General features: G+C 43.2%; 1 non-coding gene across 1 annotated transcript; it reads right to left on the bottom strand.

Moving 5' to 3' along the window:
* Positions 1 to 13,863: 13,863 nt before the first annotated feature.
* On the bottom strand, positions 13,864 to 13,936 carry TRNAL-CAA (transfer RNA leucine (anticodon CAA)). Its single transcript has one exon. It is a non-coding gene; the product is annotated as a tRNA-Leu (tRNA).
* Between the last annotated feature and the right edge of the window lie 222 nt (positions 13,937 to 14,158).

Below are 14,158 nucleotides of genomic sequence, written 5' to 3'. Positions count from 1 at the left end.
TGCTAATATAATCGGGCATACAGGGCTTGATATGGCTTCAAACTTTCATTTTTGTGCAGCTGTATGGTCATATATCAAGTGGCAGTCTGCAAGTCGGACTTGAACATAGCAGCATTGCATGCAAATAAAGCTATATATTAAAGGCATGAAACGCGACAACACTTCGTCTCCGGGCCTCGTTACAGTTTGCGCCATTCTAAGACCATGCTGGGGACCAACCCTTCGATTTTAGCTGTGATGGTATTGGACTGTACATTTAATGCATGGATACTGAACTTAACATATGCTGGGGCACTTAGATTTACTGCAAAATTACGCTGGTAACGACGTTAGATCGACGTACTGTGCCACAAAAATTAAACAGTAGTATGTGGTTATTTATCATTAGATATCAAAAAGGGAGGAAAAGATGTTTGCTATCCCCGGCAGCACCTGGCTGAGGCGGCGAAAATGAAAGGATAGTAAGGAAGCGGTAGAGGAAATCAAAGAAGAACGACAGAGAGAAAGGACAGGGTAGGCAAAAATAAGAAAATAAAGATATATACACTATATATGGTATAATGTACAGTAGAATCGCGACCGCGCCTTTCGCAGTAATGTGGTGGTCACAAAAAAAAAAAAAATTAATAGCACAAAATTTGCATCACGTGATATAATAATACCGCGGTAGTATGTATGCTGCTATGAATGCACACGTTAATGAGCAACACGTCCTCCACCAAAGCGCATAGAAAATGGGGTAATGTGAACGCGCGGTTATGTTAACCTCCGTGATTATGAGAGTGTATATTTGTTTCCTTTGGCCATATGACCACGGTGGACATCAGTAATAAAATGATAATTTTCTTTACTTTAAATAGCAGCAAGTGCTTCCTATCTGTTAAAACTACATGACAAATATCTGACCTAACCGGTTTTCCTGTCTGAAGACGATAATTTACTAGCAGACGATATCACGTCGCAAAACGAACGAAGCCAGAGCCATCCAAAGCTTTAGGCATTCCTGTAGCCAAGATAGTCTGGGAGGCTGCGTTAATGGCGGTGTTTGTGCGCGGTCACGGTGTGCGATGCGCTTGTTGTACGCAAGTATTCATTGTTTCATATCTGCCAGTCACTGCCTGCAGGCAGTTTGTCGCGTGGCATGGAAGCTCCACAATAGCCTATGCGGTATGCGACGACGAGGGAAAGCTTTCGTGAACGTATCGCTTGTGAAAGCATACAAGCCACAGACTACAAAGAATGTTGCGAAGGGCAGGCTTACTGGTGTCGGCAGGCCAGGAGATGACCGCAAGAGAAGAACTTTTATCATGGAAATGGCGAAGAATTGGCAGGTAAGTGCTGTAACTATGTTTACACGGGCGTATGTACCTTTTCCCTATTCCTGTTTCTCATTGCAATGGCAGTAGGGCTAGCAGTAGCAGTATCGGCAGTTGCGCGTCACTAGAGAAACAAAACTTTATTGTCGGAAGCTGAGTTACGGGGTACCCTAGTGGAAGAGCCAAGTAGCCGTCAGCTGGGGGCTCGCTGTTTACGGCGCCTAGTTGTATGTATCGGGACGCACGTTACGTAGCACTGGGCTGCAAGTGGCCGTCAGCTGGTGGCTTGCGGCGACTTTTTCAGAGCGGTGCGCACGGCGCCCAGTTGTATGTATACCTATCGGGGTTCGTGCTAAGGCAGCAGTAGGGGGGGGGGGGGGGGGGGGGGAGGGAGGGAGGGAGGGAGGGAGGATGGAGTCTCCAACAATTTACAGCCCACGGCATCATCAGATGTGCCACCAGTTTTGCATTTGATGCGGCCATCTTCAGTGAATAGAGGCTTTGTCTGTGTACATTCATCTTTCATGGCCTTAATATTTAAATTGCCTGCACACCTCAAAGGGCAGTGAGACATTTCCAGTAATGCTGAGGATGACGCTTAAATCAGTTGCGCAAATTCAAGCAAGGTATCAAACTATTGCAAAGATGCATTCAAAAGACTTATTGCTTCAAATAGAATACAGCCTGGTTCACTCCTGTGAATGCGTTCCGAATTTGCGTCCTGCGAGGGAAAATCAAAAGGTTCACATTCCAAAAAAAAAAAAAAAAAAGCACCCAGCACGCAGTTGATAAATTCCCATTTTAGTTTTTGATCAATTCCATTTGGTATGTATGGGTTCAAGTCATTGAAAAAAAACAACAGCAGCAGGATTGGCTGAAAATACGTTTTATCTATGTTGCGTCAACAGACGCTTTGGCAAGAAAAAAGGAAACGCATGTCCCATAGATGTAAATACGTCAGTATTTTTTCCTAGTGACAATGAAGCAAAAAAAAAAAAGGAATGGTGCACTTGTGGTAAATTTCGCTGACCTTCCTGTGCTCCACTGTAACCTGGCGCTGACAATCCATGCATCCGATGGTAACGCAATATTATAAATATTTCAAAGGCATGTAAGCTCTCAATAAGTGTGCTCATGCGCGTTAATCTGACTGAAAACTAAGCCAACAGGCGAGAGCACAGTGAGCTGCTGCCAGGGACGTTACTCGTGATGGTGAGTTTTTGAGAAAAGAACAGCAGTGAAAACATTGCAAACTATTATGTATGAACATGGATAGGCTCCGATCGGAACGAGCCTTCACTGCTCAGCTAATGCGCACGATAGTTACTTTTTTCAATTGATGTTTTGTGTGAGTGCCTGCCACCGCCAGCACCGCGTCGCATCGTTGCCGCCGTTGCTTGTAGCCAGCGAATGCCGAATTGGTGAACCTTCTAAGGAGTTTCGAGGGCGTGCTCGAGTGAAATGTGCTGAGCACACCCGCCGCGTCAGGCTCGTGAATGCCAAGAACTTCCATCCATATTTTTTTCGCTCATTCTGAGAGGGAAATATATAAAAAAAAAAAAATTTTCCACTGCCTTCGCTGCTCAAGTAGCATGGTGCTGCCTAGTTTTCGTTCTCATGGCAGCGCAGAATTCAACGAGATATCACCTACGAGAAACCAGCTGTTTAGGCAAGAGTTTGCATGTGCATAGAGGGTAGCTATACTTGCCAAAGCCATTTATGTAGAGAGACGCAGAGTTCTCCGAGGCAGAACAATAGCCAGAGCCTGTAGCAATGATTACTTTTTTGTAATACTTTGGAGTAATTTGACGAAAGCAAACATGCTGGTTTTGTAGATACTATAGAAAATACAAAAATATGACAGAACATATATCTACTTATGAGCCCTTTTAGCTGTGAATTTATTGTTCGTCCAATCATCAAACCCCTACCCAGTGATAACACATCCGCTGCCAAAAACGGCCATTGTGTGCCAGCACCCTCAGTGGCCCGAACTCATTTTTCGCGACCAACTTAAAGCATTAAACACTGGATAATACACAAAACAACCAGCAGTTATTGTGTCACTATCTACGTAACCAAAAGGCAGAACAATGTGCTTAACAAGCATTTCGAAGCTCTTTTAAGGCTTTCTTTTTGCTGTAAACAATGTTTTTCATTGTAGCTTGCATGCAAGGAGTTGTCAAATGTTGGTCACTTGTAAAAAGTGTTTAGCATTGATGCAGTGCAGTGCATGAAGGAAGCTTGCAAACATCAGCTTCTTGTTAATTACCTATAACGAGGTTGCAAACTCTACTTGACTTGTTTCTGTTTGCATGTGTTCGCAGAGAATATTGAAATGAAATTGGATACCCACCTTGCACATGGCGGAAGGGCAGGGAGAAGCAAGAGGTAAAGGCACTGAGGATTGAAACCCCTGTGTTTATCTCTGAATATTGCCTTCTGCTTTTGCTGTTATGTAAGAAGTGGTACCTGCAGCAGTCCCAAAGATGAGCTGCTTGGCAGCTGGCTAAGCCATGATGTTGTACAGCTGGAATACCTCTTTTGAAGGGCTTTTGGGGCCCCAGTGTTGAGTTTTACCTGTCTCTAAAGATTAGAAAAACATTGTTACAGGATGGGAAGCTAGTGAAGAAAGAGCATGACCTATGGTGATGGGATGGGATGGTTTTTAATAATGGGAGCAGGCCTGGATCAAGTGCTCATGCCTGTGCCACTGCTCGCTTCATCTTCATTGTCCTTAGCAATATTCAGTGTCGAAAAGAAATTGAAGATGTTGGTTACTTTCCTAAACTTGACTTGCTGCTCATTAATTAGATATCTGCACATACTCTAACAGTGCGACGCCTTGTGACAAGGCCAATGTTGGGAGCATGCCCAATCCTTCCCTTAAAGCATGCCAATTTTCATGCTTCGGGTTGTTTCTTATTGGTCGTCAAGAATGTGCTTCTAGTTTCTTGTTGCACTACTGGCACCCCGCTGACTAATTGGCATGGTCAGGCGCGTCTCATGCACTTACCCGGGAGCTTTAATGCAATTATGGTTATGCTTACCTTCAGCACTTTTAACCGCATCTTATTAAAAGGCCATATTAGGAAAATAAAACAACAAATGCAGTGCTGTAAACAGCGCATTTCTAAAATGGCAATTTACTGTCTCCTTACATTTTAAGGGCCAGGTGAGAACTGTGGTCTCGATTTAGTACTTGGGATCTATATACAAGCAGAAACCATAAGTTAGTGTAACATTGAGGAGAACAATAGAAAAATTCTCTGAACATTGCACCCACATTCCTTTCCCCGCTCTCCCCTTCTGGTTGGTCTGTTTTGTCTGTTGTATTCTGTTGTATAATACCCCCGAAAAATATTTCTGGCTAGGCCACTGGTACCAAGAGTACTGTCACCAACTTGCCCAAGCTTCCTTATCTGCTAATTTGATTCAAATGTTGCAAAAAGCAGTTGTGCCTTTACGAGCCACCACACTCCATGCGTATCATATGAGTGGACACTGCCACAGTTCTCATGAATGTAGTTTTGCAATAGAGCTGCATATTAAATGATCTACCAACAAGGAAAATGGTTGGTATATTTATTGCATCAGTTAAGGGGTCGTCGCCAAACATACAGCACCTTAGAGAATTCGGCACCAGGTGTTTGCATAAGTGATAACTTATGGACAGATGCAATTGATATCTTGAGCAAGTATGAGCAATACCCACACAGCTAGTTTTCTATATTTTGTTTTTATCTACAATATTACTCTGATTCATTGGTATTGTGTATAGGTGCTCCCCAGTGCATGCTCAAGTTTGCAACATCTTGTCTGCCTGTGCAAATATAAAGAAGCAGCGACGTGCAGACCGGAACTTTTTGTAATGAATGCGTTGCATGCGGCAGTGTATTTATGCTAATACACAGTACCGAAGATGTGCATTATCACAATGGTGTGCAAGTGGCCGAGCAAGGGAACAATAGGCACCTGCTCGCACTGGTGAGTCAGCAGAATGCCACTGCTGCAACAGTGCCTTGCAGCATGCCCCTGGCAATCAATAAGCAGCTACTCAGTGACAGAAAAATAGCATGCTTGTTGGTAACGAAGGACACGCATGGTCCTAGAGCCAGTCTCGTCACCTGGTGTGTTACCATGAGTGTGTGCATGATATGCTGCTGTGGAGTGGTCCAGTAAATTTTGTCCTTGATGGCAGACTTCTGTCCATAACACTTAAGAAGCCAGAAGGTAGACATGGACAGTATCTTTGTACATAGTGTAGGCACATGAAGTAAACATTCCACTGCATGATATTTTGTGCAGTCTGCTACACATAAGCATAGGGCTTTTCCTTCACTTCCTTTTATTACCTGTTTATATAGCTTGTGGTCATGGAAGTAAAAATATTACAAAGAGTATTTTCTTTTGCATTGCACGGCCAAATAAATCAACAGAAATAGGAAATGAGAGCTTCACTTCTTAATTTCAGTTGTAAATAGCGGCTAGTGACTCTATTAGCTAAAGATGCATTGCTTAGTGTGTTATTTGAGTGGCTGATTTTTGGGGTGCTCAGCTCTTGATCTGAAGCTTTTCTAACTGCATTCAACTTTCTGGTTGGCTTTTAACTATTTGTATAACAATGTTCAAGTAACTGTGTTCTATTTGCTTCTTTTTGCACCCCAGGTTTTTATGTAACCCCCCCTCACATAATACTCCAGTTGGAGCCTGTGAGGTATGTGAGTAAAAAAAATACAGTAAACCCTCGTTAACACGGACTCGCATATCTCGAAAAATTGGTTAAGTTCAAAATTTTCCACGTCGCGCTTTCACCTCCCATAGGTACTATGTACTGACTCCCGTTTATCTCGAAGCATTTTTCGGGCATAATGCGGATATGTCGAAATTTTGACCGCAAAGATCGAAGACACAGGTCATTACCAAAAAGTGATAGGGGCTCCAAGCGAGTGCTTTGTTCTTATATTAAGTGCTGAACGCAGTCACGTTTAAAGAGCGAATACAAAATTCCCGCAGACGCAGCCGTTTTTCACCTTGGGAGCAGTCACCTAAGCACCGATCGCACGCGGGGGCTGATGGGTCTTATTGGGCGTGGTTCGGTCAGCTGCCCTCCGCATGTGCATACCGGCAAGAGCAAATTAGTGATTGTGGGGTTCTGTTTTGTCGCGCCATATTCACGAAGCGTTGACTGATTTTTGTTGTATATGTGGTGTCCGCAACAAAGTTGAATGCAGCGGCGGCAACCAACGGCTTATGCGATGCGTTTAGCAGCTAGAGGACGCTTTTGTCGGGCAGAATGCCAACGCGAAGCTGGCAAGCATTACCCAGTTCTTCCTTCAAAAATCATAAGGTTGAGTTTTTCCTGAGAGTTCTTTTCCGTTAATTACAAGAGCTCCCTTAGTGCAGTGGAGCGTTGACAGGCGTGACAGGCCGAGGGACGCCAAAGCATTCCGCTCGGCGCTGTCGCGCTCAGGTTCTGGGTTTGTAGAAAATTTCGCGTATCACCCAGAAACAGCTCGCTAGGCAGCCAATCGCAGAAGGCTTTGGGCTACTCAATTTTCGTCCTGGTTCTTTTTTTTTTTTTTTGTGAGCGAAGTTGGTTTTCCTAGTCCGATTTGAGCGAAGAACCTGCAGACGCTCACTTCGTCTGATCCGTGCATATATGAGCGCATCGAGACAATTCAGTAAAAGCTTGGTAGGGTAGTAAAGGAAAATAAATATGCTAGTGTGGGTAGATATTAATTTTCTAAAGGAGCAAGAGGAAGTCATTGCTTCCATCGCAGTGTAGTAGCGCACCGCTGAGCTGTGACCTTCTTTTTTTTTTACACGCAATGCGCTACAAAACCATTCATCACTGTTTTACCATACGTCATGCTGTTTAGTGTTAAAAGCTGGATATAGCATAATTGTACTCCCCCTGACAGGCCCAATTGACCTTCATTTCCCCAGCTAGGGAACTGGAGATTGCGGACGCTTTATTAATGTGTGGAGCTATCCATGGTAGCTAAGGAGTTCAGCTCGGTTCTGCTCTCCTCGTCTGAGTTTTTCTTCCTGTTTTGACATGTAAATAATGTATATAAAACTTCTTTGCCAGCTCTACCTGCTGCTCCCCGTCCGATGTCTTGTCCACCTGATCACGCTACCCAGAAGCCTTGGCCCCGAACCTGATCGCATCAAGTGGATGGCTGCGGTGTAATGGTCTGCGCCTCCAGTCCTGACTCTGGTACAGTAAGTACATGGTCCTTCTCTTGGAACATTGCCAGGTTTTACAACTTGTAGATATTTGTAAGCTTCGGCAAATGAAGGGTGGTTTTAGAGGCAGATTGGTTTCGTCTAACCATATAGTGCAGGGACTTGCCATTGCTGCAGTAGTCATGGGCTAAAAAAAGTTGCACAAACTGGAGCTGGTTTTAATCTTTGGGGAATTGGGCATTGACTGTGGGCCCATCCGCAGAAAACCAGAACTGATTAGGGCAATTGAGGACATCGGTGCGGACGCGGAGGAGATAGCAGAACGTTGGGAGCTTATTCAAGAAGAGTTAAAGAAGGCTGAGGAACAGGAGAAACTCAAAAAGGATCTTGAAGACAAGTAGAATGAAAGGGGGATCGAGAAAAAAACAGCTCGATCTGCAGTTAGCACAGGCAAAATACACTGGGAGACACACACCAAACTCCGTTGTGAGTCAGGAAGCATCAAGTGTTAAAATAAAAAACCTCTTGCTACCGTACAAACTAGGAGAAGACATAGGGTTTTTTCTCGTAAAGTTCGAGTGGGCGTGTGAAAATGTTGAGTTATCATCCGAGCTTTGGCCCCAGAAGCTGCTGACCATCCTCCCATGTGAGGCAGCCCAAGTGCTTGCTCGTCTGACAAAAGAAGGAGCAGCCGACTATGCTAAAGCAAAGGCAGCGCTTCTCAAAAAGTACCGCCTATCCCTCAGATGCGTTTTGCCGCCATTTCAGGGAAACCAGGTAACAACGTAATCAGTCGTTTCCGCATTTCACTTACAATCTGAAGGCAGACCTGACAGAATGGTAAAAGAGGAGAAGAGGCTTTCGGAACTCATGACAAAATAATAGAAGTGAATAACGGCCTGGGGGGCCAGTTGGTGCATGATGGAATTGAACGGCGGCGCAACATGGAAACGGACACAGACAAGAAGGGGACACCACATGCGCACACTACCAACTATTTATTAAACGGAAAGGTGGCATATTTATACGTCCATCTCAAGCATCAGACTCATCGCCACAGTCCGCTCCAAACCCAACACGTGAACGCCGAGCACCACCAACAGGAAATCAGACAAGATATTTCTAACCTCAGTAGATAAACTATCAAAAACGGGGGGAAAAAAAAGTTTTTCTTTTTTTAAAACGGAAGGTAGGCCATATTTCATAGCAAATGCAGTGTGGACCGAAAACAGCAGAGTAAGACATGAGAAGCGACCAGCCCGAACCCTAACAAATAAAAAATAAAACTATAAAACAATCGTAGCAAAAGCAGAGTCAAAACAGTTAAGCAAAAGCAGTCAGAACCCTAAGCCAACGACAAAAGACGATCGTAGCAAAAGCAGAGTCAAAACAAAAGAAGCAAAAGCAGTCAAAAAAAAAAAAAGCTAGGCCAACAACAACAAAAGACGATCGTAGCAAAAGCCGAGTCAAACAAAGGAAGCAAAAGCAGTCAAAAACCTCAACCAACACCAACATTCGTAGCTCAAGGAGAGTCAAAGAAATGAAGCAAAAGCAGTCAAACACAATCGTATACCAAAGGCATAGTCAAAAAAAGGGGGAGCAAAAACAGTCAGGAAATCGTTGTTTTAGGCTGTTGTTTTAGGTTTGACCGCTGTTGTTTCTTTTGTTTTGACTCTGCTTTTGCTACGATCGTTTTTAGTTGCTTTTAGGTTCCTGACTTTTTGCTCCCCCTTTTTTTGACTACGCCTTTGGTATACGATTGTGTTTGACTGCTTTTGCTTCATTTCTTTGACTCTGAGCTACGAATGTTGGTGTTGGTTGAGGTTTTTTGACTGCTTTTGCTTCCTTTGTTTGACTCGGCTTTTGCCATGATCGTCTTTTGTTGTTGGCCTAGTTTTTTTTTTTACTGCTTTTGCTTCTTCTGTTTTGACTGCTTTTGCTACGATCGTCTTTTGTTGTTGGCTTAGGGTTTTGACTGCTTTTGCTTAACTGTTTTGACTCTGCTTTTGCTACGATTGTTTTATCGTTTTATTTTTTATTTGTTAGGGCTCGGGCTGGTCGCTTCTCATGTCTTACTCTGCTGTTTTCGGTCCACACTGCATTTGCTATGAGATATGGCCTGCCTTCCGTTTAAAAAAAAAATTTTTTTTTTCTTTCCCGTTTTTGATAGTTTATCTACTGAGGTTAGAAATATCGTGTCTGATTTCCTATTGGCGGTGCTCGGTGTTCACGTGTTGGGTTTGGAGCGGACTGTGGCGATGAGTCTGATGCTTGAGATGAACGTATAAATATGCCACCTTTCCGTTTAATAAATAGTTGGTAGTGTGCGCATGTGGTGTCCCCTTCTTGTCTGTGTCCGTTTCCGTGTTGCGCCGCCGTTCAATTCCTTAATAGAAGTGATCTGCCTGGAACAATTCTATAGCTGTCTAGGAGCATGAACGTGTGTGTGGGTGCAAGACAGGCCGGGAAATAAAAGCTTAGAACGTGCAGCAGAGCTGGCCGAAGAATTCCATGCTAGGTGGGAAACGGAGTGATCGCGTTCTCGGGGAAACCCTAAAGCAAACTAAAACGTGAACCCAGACTGGAAACCTAGCAAGCGGCACCTTGGAGCGAGACGAAAGCCACAGGGCAGAGTCGAGTAACTACCCTAAAGTGACAGCCGACAAAGGGAAGGAAACAGAAAGAAAAATCGGTCTGTTTCCGATGCAACGAGCCCGTTCACTTTGCCAACACATAGGAAGTTGAAGGTTTTGTTCTCTTCGGCAGATGCAGATGAAAAAAAAACATGCGCCTGCTAGAGCCATACCTAAAAGATGCAGGTTAATGGGAAGCATTGTCGGGTTCTGAGAGATTCCGCGGCCATCATGGACGTAATCCACCCCACATACGTGAAGGCAGCTGACTTAACGGGGGATTGTGCATGTATTAAACAGGTTCCCGTAAAGAATAGCCCATGTTTGCCGGTCGCACGTGTCAGAATAGGCCCATTTGGCATTCTGGAAATAGAGGCAGCGGTATCACGGAACCTGCCAGAGCAGTTTCCGTACCTCTTTTCGAACAGGTCAGAGCAGATGCTGCAGGAGGAAGGTCGTAGCTTCGGTGACCGAGCCGTCCAAGCGCTCACTTGATTGAAAGCCCGCGAAATTGCAGCTGAACTAAGCCGAAAGAAGAATGAGCTTTCTCTCGCGATGGGCCAGGCAGTGGCAAACCAAGGTAGTATCAGATTTTGGCAGAGTGGCTCAGGTCAGTGACAGAGAGGACTTTGAAGGCAAGGAATCGGGCACCGTGTCCCCGAATGAATCAAGGGAGATAGCGTCTATTGTAGTGCAGCCACGTGTGGAACCTTTGTTAGCTCTGGCAAAAGTCGATAGACGATAGCAGCCGAGCCGTAAAAGACATGGTAAAAATGAAGATAAATACGAAAAGCATTTGTGGCGAACACCCTTCCTCCCAAGTGTGGCAGAGCTTCACAAAGGCCAACCTAGAATGCCCCAAGCTAGGGTGGCTGCGGGAAAAAAAAAAAAGCTGCGGAGAATTGAGCGGCCGAGAAGGATAGAATGAGTATGGGAGAAGAATAGGAAATAATGAACGTACTGTATGCATGAAGTGCACGTCATAGCCATCGTACAAAAATTTTGAAACCGAAGCAGCGATCTACGTATTCTAATTCTATAGGAAACCATTTGGGAGTAGAAAAGAGCAACTTAATAAGATGTGCATGGTTCTTAAATGAACAATATGTATACAAATGGACGGTTGAATAGTTACAGTAATGGAGTGTTGTGCTAGAATTCTTTACAGCCGTGACCGCAATAAATATTACTCATATTGCTCTTAGCTTTAAGCTCTGGCATTGACAACTCTATCCAAAGAACCGACTGGTAGTGACAGGTTGTTTACAGCTGTTGATGAAAACATAGGCCATCATGATATTATTGCAAGCATATTTGCTCCTTTTTGTACTTGGTTATTACAAGCAAACTTAATTTTGGTCCCTATTCCTAGGGACGCTGCACCTCTTACAACACCCACTGTTCAGTCGCTTTCATTTAAGGTACAAACGCGCCACTGCTGCTCGGTACCTTGGATGAGGTTTTCAATGGGGTTACCTCTGATACCTAGCAATTGCTGTAATATTTATACCAACTACTGCAGTGAAAAAAAAAGTAACACTGCATCACTGTAACTGCTGCATGCACCTTTAAACGTGCCTTAATTTTATTGCCTATTCTTATGGACACATGACCTCTTGCTATTGCTTTGTTCAGTAAGCAATCGTCTTTCATTGCTTCAATTTCTATCTCTCCACCACTTTCTTGTTGCTCCGGGTGTGATCATGTGATTTCATTGTTCAAATCGTATTGTTTTATCACATGTGAAGGATTTAGCCTATACATAATGTTTTTTTTTTTTTTTTTTTAGATGCGCATCGGGAGTGTTTTCTACATAGAAATGAATCGATTGAGTTGTATGACTGGCGCGAAAACCGACACAGTTTGGCACCCCCAAAAGATCTGTGTCCTGTGGTTGGAAGGGGAATAAAGAAGAGGATAATCAGCGGAAAAGCCTGCCTAACAAAAGGTAGCACTGCATCACTGTAACTGCTGCATGCACCTTTAAATGTGCCTTATATTTATTGCCTATTCTTATAGACAGTGGACCTCTTGCTATTATTGCAGTAGGCAACCGCCTTTCAAGCTTTAATTCCTATCTCTCCACCACTTTCTTGTTGTTTCGAGTGTGATCATTCGATTTTATTGTTCAAATCATATTATTTTATCACGGGTGAATGATTTCGCCTACACATACATGCTTTCATTTTTTTTAGGTGCGCACTGAGAGTGTTTTCTACGTAGAAATGGATCGATTGAGTTGTATCACTGGTGCGAAAACCAACACTTCGGCACCCCCAGAAGATCTGTGTCCTGTGGTTGGAAGAGGAATAAAGAGGATAATCAGTGAAAAAGCCTGCCTAAAAAGTTACAAAGATGACGCAAAACCGAAATGCTGATCAGAGTGAGTGATTACTTCTGGTATCCCACTTCACTTGCTATGTGATGTGACTGTATATGAAGCACCTTAGTATATTTTGTGGTATACTCGCTGAAAATTGTGTAAATACTAAATTTTTCCTTGTTCAATTAGTTTGAGTGACGCACAAATTGGATTAAAACGAAGTCATTCACACATCTAATGCCCATAGACATTACATACGTGGATGACCCCATAATTGTGTTCATGCAATAGTTTGTCGAATACATTAATATGTTAAAAGTCGCCTTTTTTACTGTTAACCGGAGTAATACATATGCTCCATATCATAGCATTATTTGCCTATAGTTTGTAACTGCTCTTTCTTAAATTGTATTCTACAAAGTATACGTGTGTCATCTTGTACGTCTATTTAACTCACGAACAATTTGCGATCGAATTCCTTTTGTGATGTTGTTTCAGCTACAAATAACGAATAACAGTTGTGACAATATAGGTGGCTTTAGGTATAACGCGTAGCGCAGAAATCTTTAATATATGCGATGATATTTTTATTCACCGCATTGCCTAAACGAACATGTTTAAAGAGACGAAATGAAAACAAATATGCATGTCTTCGGACACGAACAGTGATCGTGGTGCCATCACCATTTTATTTTAATTAAATTTTCCTATGTCGTGGGCTAATGTCTCGACACAAAGGAAAGACCCTTAGGTTTGCAAGATGCAGCATAGTTTTCCCGAAAAAAGAAAACAAGAACGCCTATCACTAAAGAAAACACCGTTTTTTGTCGTTTCAAAAAGTTGCACATTTGGAGGCCTGCTGCTTGTGCACTAAAATTTTGTCATCCATTGTTTTTTACTCACCAAATCAACATAACTTTTATTTGTATAAGAAGTATTAAAAGCTTGTTTCATTGATTCAGTTGATTTAGTAAAAAATCGCAAACTTTGCTTCAGGAGCAGCGCGCTACAAAAATGTTAATTTTCGACCTTACATACTGGCGTAATGCGTTACGTTATTTGCACTAAAACATTGTGTTTATTACGCAGGTTATATTGTTATTTTAAGGCAGAATCTGGAGCTCTATGCTGGTATGTGTGTTCTTTGTAACACCTCCAAAATTATTATGCTGGAAAGAGATTTGCTTATGATTATAATTATAAAAAATTACACATTGAAAAATGACCTTCAAAATTATATGAAGGAAAGAAGCCAACAGTCGGCGAGGCCGAGGAAAGCGTTGGGGCTGGTACTTTTGTCTTTTTTTTTTTTAATGTTTACTTGGATAATCACAGAAATTATTAATGTAATCTGATTAGGGGAAAGATAATTAAACACAAAGTAGAAGAAAAAACAACGTGCCGATGGTGGGAACCGAACCCACGACCTCCGAATATTGCGTCCGGTGCTCTTCCAACTGAGCTACATTGGCCGCTGTCCCCCCTGCTACTTTCTTGGGTATTTATGTTGTCCATATACGAACCTTGAGAGTGTTCACCAGCGCCACCCTCAACCATAGCGGTGGACGTGGAACGGCCTTTGTTACCGCCAGCGTCACATAGAATGTGATCAAGAGCGAGGGCGAAAGCTGTGCTAGAACCCTGTTACGCTACCTATGGCTTCAAGACTGCCAGAACCGAGACCTCCGTATGCT

The sequence above is a fragment of the Amblyomma maculatum genome, chromosome 9 (assembly GCF_055883805.1).
Source record: "Amblyomma maculatum isolate TAMU_Amacu chromosome 9, ASM5588380v1, whole genome shotgun sequence".
Classification (NCBI taxonomy): Eukaryota; Metazoa; Arthropoda; class Arachnida; order Ixodida; family Ixodidae; genus Amblyomma; species Amblyomma maculatum.
This window is presented reverse-complemented; position numbering and strand designations above follow the sequence as displayed.